The sequence below is a fragment of the Rutidosis leptorrhynchoides genome, chromosome 1 (assembly GCF_046630445.1).
Source record: "Rutidosis leptorrhynchoides isolate AG116_Rl617_1_P2 chromosome 1, CSIRO_AGI_Rlap_v1, whole genome shotgun sequence".
Lineage (NCBI taxonomy): Eukaryota > Viridiplantae > Streptophyta > Magnoliopsida > Asterales > Asteraceae > Rutidosis > Rutidosis leptorrhynchoides.
This window is the reverse complement of record NC_092333.1, coordinates 495,672,365-495,680,455: the sequence shown is the minus strand read 5'-3', so window position 1 is coordinate 495,680,455 and position 8,091 is coordinate 495,672,365. Positions and strand designations below refer to the sequence as shown.

General features: G+C 33.2%; 2 long non-coding RNA genes across 3 annotated transcripts; both read right to left on the bottom strand.

Moving 5' to 3' along the window:
• Positions 1-2,931: 2,931 nt before the first annotated feature.
• Positions 2,932-4,023, bottom strand: LOC139875613 (uncharacterized). Of its 2 annotated transcripts, XR_011767927.1 has the most exons (4): positions 3,987-4,023; positions 3,748-3,821; positions 3,410-3,598; positions 2,932-3,326 (listed from the first exon to the last, which is right to left on the bottom strand). It is a non-coding gene; the product is annotated as an uncharacterized lncRNA (long non-coding RNA). The 2 variants fall into 2 exon arrangements; XR_011767926.1 differs by having other exon boundaries at positions 3,410-3,821.
• A 197-nt stretch (positions 4,024-4,220) lies between these two features.
• On the bottom strand, positions 4,221-5,523 carry LOC139875620 (uncharacterized). Its single transcript, XR_011767928.1, has 3 exons — positions 5,215-5,523; positions 4,997-5,105; positions 4,221-4,290 (listed from the first exon to the last, which is right to left on the bottom strand). It is a non-coding gene; the product is annotated as an uncharacterized lncRNA (long non-coding RNA).
• Between the last annotated feature and the right edge of the window lie 2,568 nt (positions 5,524-8,091).

Genomic DNA, 8,091 nt, shown 5'->3' with positions numbered 1-8,091 from the left:
CCAAAAAATTGGGAATACGGCCCTCGACCCTTGATATGCCAGTTTATCAGTTGTGACAGTCAAATGAGCAACTTTATTCATTTTCTAACTTTTTCTCTCATGGCAGATCAATTTCCGTTACAATCATATTAGATTTTATGTTGTACAAGCGTTTGTGTTTAATCTTTTGCGTAAATGTGAAATATAATATAAATAAATAGTTATTACACTTTATAAGAATCAGTTACATTGTTATTGAATAATTGATAGCTTTTATAGCTTATAGCAATGTAAATGCAAGGGATAGGGAAAAGATAACCTTGAAATATCTCTTGGGTTATTCACTTATTCCTAAAATATGAAAATAATAATAATAAGATACATTTCTTAAATCATTCCGGTATTATCCCTTTTTATTCTTTTCGTCCCTCCCATTATTATTTGTATTTCATCTTCACTTTGAAATTCAATCAATGATTTCATTATCTTCAAAAGAATTAAAATACTATATAGAACAACCAATCATCGTTCGAGGCTCGATTCAAATGAATATCCATTATGTGTGGAAAACCTTCGATTGTTTAAATCAGGGGTGTAACTAGAAAGGGGTGTAACTAGAAGGGGGCAGGGTGGGGCACTTGTCCCTGCTGGATTTTATTTTTTATTTTTTGCCCAAATTTTTTTTTTTTTTAATTTTACTTCAAGCTCATGATCCAATAAATTAAATATCTGGGCTCATGATCCAATAGATTAAATAATACTCCTTATGATTGTATCGTGATTTCACAATAGACCAGGCTTCAAAAAATCAAGATAGATGTTGGTACTGTACGTATTGCTCATCACCCCTGATCGTGCAATTGCTTATAGAGCTCAATCGCTCATCTTCATCGTCATTTGCTTGAAACCATGAGAAGATTGAATTAATAGGTTTATCTTATACGACCCGGAGATACACGATGGAATTCTCACTATAAAAACTTGTGCGTTTGGTTATTATGTTTCCATCCATTATTAAGGTCCTTGAATTTGTTAAAGAAGAAAGAAGTAACGGTTCTAGTCAAAATCAAGTGCGTGTTCTTTTGAAGTATTTAAAGCCATTTGATTTTAATTTGTTTTAAATTTGCATCTAATGTTGCGCATTTTAGAGTTGACAAATGTATTATCGCAAGCTCTTCAAAGAAAAGATCAAGACATTTTAGAAGCGGTTCAGTTAGTGGATCCAACCAAAGAAAAATTGCAAGAGTTAAGAACAAATGAATTTGAACTTGTCTTAAAAACAAGTGTCGTCTTTTTGTGAGGAACATGGTATTCGAATATTTAAAATGAATGAAGATTGTATTAATTCAAGGAAACAAATGGAGAAAATCACTAATCAATATTATGAGGTAGAGTGTTTTAAAACCGGTTTGGATATGCAAATTCAAGAGTTTGGTGATCGTTTTAATAAAACTAGTACCAAGTTACTTTTTTGTACGGTGGTGTTGAATCCACATGATTCATTCTCGATGTTAGATTCTTCAAGATTAAAAAGGTCGTGTGAGTTATATCCGATAGATTTTAATAGCACGGAGATGATTGAACTTGAGAATCAACTTGTTATATACCATCATAGTGTCAAAAAGATAAATAAAAAAAATTAATGACTTTAATGGTATTGACGACCTTGTTAGACTAATGGTGGAAAACAAGGAAACATCTATCTTATCCGTTGCTTTATCGGTTATTAAAGTTATCATTGGTGTTACCCGTTGCGACCAGAACAGTTGAGCAACGTTTTTCGGCAATGAAAATTGTAAAGGCGAACCTACGCAATCGTATTGGGGAGGAGTTTTTCAATGCTTGTGTAATTTGTGAAGTATAAAGAGAAGCTCCAGCCGAAGTTAAAGATGAAGATGTAATGCAGTGTTTTCGATATATGTGTTTACGTTGAGGAAACGTGTAGTTTTTGGTACATTTCATGCCATTATTGGTTACATTTGGTGAAGTTCTTTTTTGTAGCTTTTGTCGAATTTTTTTTCCCGAGTGTGACTCAGATTCCGGGTTCCGCCACTGGTTCAAACATTGTGGACAAACATCGAACCGTGATCGAAGGCTTTATAGTTGCTCTCGAAATGTAAGTTCTCAAAATCCTGTGATCGATTTATTTTTTCAAGATCAGTCTATTAGTCAACCTTTATTGATCAAGAATTAAATAATTGTGGTTTTACTGGATGGGTGAATCCACTCATGTGTAATTGATGTTTAAAAACTTAAAACCTTCGACCAAGAAGATTTAAGCAATTTTGTCTAATAATAATTATAATTATGATTATTATTATTATTAGGGTGGTGATATATCCACCATTTTGCTACATCCATCATAAATTATGTATTAACATGTTCTACCATACAATTTGTTAAAGTATAATTATAACGGATGTAGTAAAAATTATTATTGTATCTTGTTATTATTGTTATGTGACAATGACTAGTGTTGTAGCCCTCGCGTTGCGTCGGGATAGTTAGCCATTAAAGGAAATGATTTTCGAGCTACTATATTTAGTTTACAAAACATTCAGGGATGCAAAAGATGAAAGGTAGTCAAAAACGTTCAGAGTTGCGGGTTTGCTATTCCTTCTTCTCTTTTGGTTCATCGTTGGTTGTACCTGTAGATGTTTTGCGTGATTTAGGTGATAATATTGTTTTTATTAAGGTAACATTGTTGATATACCGACCTTTGTCTTGGAACAGTGCTCTTTTGATGTTGGATGATGTGGTTTGTTTCCTGATTGTTGGGTTTGTTGGTTCCTCTGATATGGTGTGTTTATGAGTCATCTTTGGTGGATCTGCAAATGTCATTTTTTTTAAAAATGTTAGTAACTGAATGGTAGGGTGGTTAAATAAATGTTGTTTTGAAATTCTACCGATTTTATTAAATAATATGTTAGAACAATAGATGAAATATCCCTCGCGTTGCGTCGGGGGCACGTTTATTAAATTCGATTGTCAAAAGAAAGGGAAAGAATTGAGCAAAATAAAAGACGCACGTTGTGGCGATTCCATCGCTACTTTTCATTCGATAGATTGTAAACTGTTATAGTAGAGACATTACATACATATACTTGGTGTGTCTTCTTATGGTCGACAAAATGGTCGATATTACAAAATGTTGCAGTGTGCTTAGCTGCAGCAATATACAATTGTGGTAGTGGTATTACATATATGGTAGTGTCTACAACTAACAAAAGATTGGTAGTGCATTTGACTGTTGCAGTAGTTCAAAAGGTTTCTGGATCCTAAGAAAGCTTATTGTTGTCTCAACTTTGATAATCAACCAACATATGAGCAAAATAGGAGATCAAGTTCTAAAGAGAGATTGAATTAGCAAAGTTAGAAAACAATGTAGACTTTTGATACCCAATTAACTAAAAAAAGGAGAAAAATATACCTATTAATCTTCATTTGGTTGAATCTATGTTGCCCGTATGCTTAGTTTCAAATGCCCGCTGCCCTCTGTTGTTCTTCGTTCAGCAACAGCAACAGCTGTAAGAGAATCAACACGGGCATATTTACGAAATATATCTTCCACCATGGTCAATACTAATGTATGACCTGCGTCCGCATCTTCTGATTATTTCTGCAACTCACCAGGGTATATAAAGCCAAATGATTTCAAAACTAATAAACATTACACAGAAAACAAAATATTATACGTGGAAGGCTGAGCTAAACTTTGCCGCCTAAAGTTACGGGCTACCCTATTCCTTATGTAAACTGTCATTTTACCTTCACCTTAGTAAGAGTGAGTTCCAAAAAGTTCGTGCAACACTAACTACATCCATAATGTTATACAACCACACCTATAGCCATAGTAAAAAAAAGACATTCAGAACCAAGACAATCACATACTGCAAGACTTAATCCACTCTTGCCGGAAAGAGTATGATGACACAGGAAGCATATCCAAACAATCATATATTGTGAAAACAAAGGACTAAGTAAATAAACTAAAAGCAAAATCTTACCTTACAAAACGTGAATGCGAAAATATCAAGCAGGCCTGCAGCAAATAACATATAGATTTAGCTAACCAACATAAAAATCCAATCAAATACGAAGATAAAAAAAAACACTACAAAAGCCAAGAACAACACAACGTTAAAACAAAATTAAAGCATCACATTTAGTACATCTGAATGGCAAAACATAAATCGATTACGGAACATCGACGAAAACTACCACAAAAAAAATCAGGAACAGGCTAACTAAAAAAGAAAACTTACCCTACAACATATAAGCTGAAACGCAAACCCTTTTCACTAATAAGTTCTGCATAAAAGTAAACGTTTTATTAATAAGTTGACTATCTCCTCTACCTTGTTATAGTTGATAAAAAGTTTTTGGCTTTTTTAAAAAAAAAAAGAAGAAAAAATAAAAATAAAAAACCCTAATAAGTTAACTTTTTACTAATAAGTTCTGAATTATAAATATAGCAATATAAATCAATGTGACCTCATAGCTCAAGTAAAAAAACTAACATAAAAGTTGAAACGCAGAACCAATTATCCCTTTATATCTATATACTACAATTCTACAAATATGATTTCAATAGAAACATGAATCAATATCACCATACACCATTAACTAATCATTTAACGCACTAATGGATTTCTAAAACACCGTACACTAATCAGTAGCATCAGCAAAATGTATGCATATAGATAATCTATTTCAAAACTGAACAAATTATTGTAAAGAAATGTCGCTTAACATTTATCAAATCATGTAGATGATGAGCTATTTGTTGAGGAAAAAATATAATCTCCATCTACTCTGAAGCGTATGACATTCCAACTTCTGAGATTTGTAGGCATAAAAAAATTGTAGTATCACACATTTAAGAAAAAACTAAAGAGCTATTGCCTATTAGACTAAAAAACGACCCAGACATTATACACATAATCAGTTAACCATAACCTCAGCTAAAAACATACAGTAATATAATATAATTAATTATAACGATTGATGATAATACCTATATTTACAACTGATTTGACTGTCTTATTTGTAAAAGAAATATGAGGATGGACGATGAATGTTCCACGGTGAATACCTTTTCGAACATCATCAGCGCACTTGTTATCCTACAAATTTAAAAACATTATAAACAAAATGAAAATAAAGCACAACAGAAAACAATTAAAATAAATGTACAACTCCCAACCAAAAATTTAATCATCATCATCATCATACCTCTGTATCACCACCCACCACTTCATTGTAGGAATATGGATTTTAACTGACCGATATAATCTTCGGTCGTCTTCTCCAGTAACAAATTCAGTCGTTTGTGTGGATTGGGGTTTTGACATATCAGGTAACAAATCTTTTCATTTTGCCTCTAAAATCGACTCATGTATCCTGGAGTTGTGGCGTTTTAAATAAGTCGAACCCTAAAACTTGGAGAAATTTAGGGAAAAAGGAATAAATCGGAAATCATAGTTGTTTAAACAAATCTCTTTGAATCGAATTGGGAGCAACAATATCGAACGAACATCATCATCATCACCAGTGGCGGATGTAGAAAATTTTTTCACCGGGGTAAAAAAAAAAAAAAAACGTAAGGATTTTTTTTATTTTGACAAAATATAGAGGTTTTGGGGGAAAAAATATATAGTTTTTTGAGCAGGCTTTTGAGCAAAATAAGAAGGTTTTAGGCAAAAATATGAAGGTTTTGGGGCAAAATATGAAGGGTTTGGGCAAAAAAAATTCCACCTGGTCCAAAATCAACAAACCGAAAAAATTTACACTAAAATTTTGAAATCGTCGGGGGCGGCTGACCCCACTTGACCCCCTCCCTCCGCCCCTGATCATCACCCATGGAAGAGGTTTGGGTGAATGATCTTACGAAAGCAACTAACGGCACCCAATTTTTATTTGATAATGAATCTAATAATTTGGTTTGCTTTGCTGCTCCCAATTGTTTGGTTGTTGGTGTGAAGAGATGACGATGGAGGCGGGGTTTGAATTGGGTTTTTCTAGGAAGAAGGAGAAGCAAAAATCATCAACGGAGAAGGAAGAGTGGAGCATTTGTAGAAGTGTCTCTGGATGTACGTGGTGGATATATGTGAGGGGTTAGTTGGGTGTATTTTTTTGGTTGGTACAATTGAGTGAAAAGACAATATGATTGAAACTGTTTGTAAGTTTTTGTGGAATAGGTAATATAGTAATATAGTAATAATAGTAATAGTAATAGTTGTTATAATTCTGTAAGCTTATAACTACCTTTAGTGGTTTGATTCTTGATGTTATAATTCAGTAGGCTTATAACTACCTTTAGTGATTTGATTCTTGATTAAGAATACTAATAATGAAGTGTAAGAACAAAGATGATAATGGAGAGAAAGAAAGAAACACTTTGTAAGTGTGAGAAATGGTGCAAGTTTAATGCTTGCATTCATGGCTATTTATAGCAAAAATATCACAAGTTTAGGTAATACAATAATATTACTTTTGTGTATCAATAATTGACTATCCATATATATATATATATATATATATATATATATATATATATATATATATATATATATATTATAACACTCCCCATTGGATAGCAATTTTGTTTGTTGAAGATCAACTGTAAGTTACTGCCTCGTTAAAAACCTTGCTAAAAAAAACCCAGTGGGAAAAACTTTAGCTAAGGGAAAAAGAGTGCAGCATGGAGTTGACTCCCCCTCAAGTAGACATCGCTTCGGTTGTTACATCTTTTGAACATGTCTCATGCCAATGTTATGAACGTGTGTTCTGAAAATAGCAGTTGGAAGTGCTTTCGTGAAAAGATCAGCAGAGTTTTTGCTGGATTGAACATATCTCATTTCAATCTCGTTGTCCTTAATGAGATTTTGAGTGTATGAGAAGAATCTAGGAGGTGTGTGTTTGGTTCGGTCACTTTTGATATACCCTTCTTTCATCTGTGCTATGCAAGCTGCATTATCTTCATAGATAATTGTTGGACTTTTATCGCGTTCTAGTCCACAAGAATCAGTAATGATTTGTGTCATTGATCTCAACCAAAAACATTCCCGAGTAGCTTCATGTAATGCAATCACTTCGGCATGATTTGATGATGTAGCAACAAGTGTTTGTTTTTGAGAACGTCATGATATTGCAGTACCTCCATTTAGGAATACGTATCCAGTTTGAGATTTAGCTTTATGTGGATCAGATAAATAACCTGCATCAGCATAACTAACCAAATCTTGTTTTGATTCGTTAGAATAAAATAATCCTAAATCAGTAGTTCCTCGAAGGTATCGAAATATGTGTTTGATCTCATTCCAGTGTCTTTTGGTAGGAGCAGAGCTGAACCTTGCCAACAAATTAACTGCAAAAGAAATGTCAGGTCTTGTACAATTTGTAAGATACATAAGAGCTCCAATTGCACTAAGATATGGTACTTCTGGTCCAAGAATATCTTCATGAGCTTCACATGGACGAAATGAATCAGTTTCAACATTGAGTGATCTAACAACCATAGGAGTACTTAATGGTTTTGCCTTGTCCATATTGAAACGTTTCAAAATCTTTTCAGTATATGTTGTTTGATGTACAAGTAAACCATTAAGCATATGCTCAATTTGTAAACCAAGGCAATACTTGGTTTTTCCGAGATCTTTCATTTCAAATTCTTTCTTTAGAAGTTGAATGGCTTCATAGATCTCTTTATTTGTACCTATGATGTTAAGATCATCAACATAAACAGCTATGATCACATATCCGGATGTTGTTTTCTTAATGAAAACACAAGGGCAAGTAAGGTTATTTGTATACCCTTTGCTTATCAAGTAATCACTTAATCGGTTATACCACATACGTCCCGATTGTTTTAACCCATATAAAGAACTTTGTAATTTAATCGAATACATTTCTTTGGGTTTTGCATTTGATGCTTCTGGTACCTTAAATCCTTCAGGTATCTTCATATATATATCACTATCAAGTGATCCATATAGGTAAGCAGTCACAACATCCATGAGATGCATTTCTAAATTTTTAGAAACTGCCAGGCTGATTAAGTACCTAAAAGTAATTGCATCCATAACAGGGGAATAAGGTTTCTTCATAATC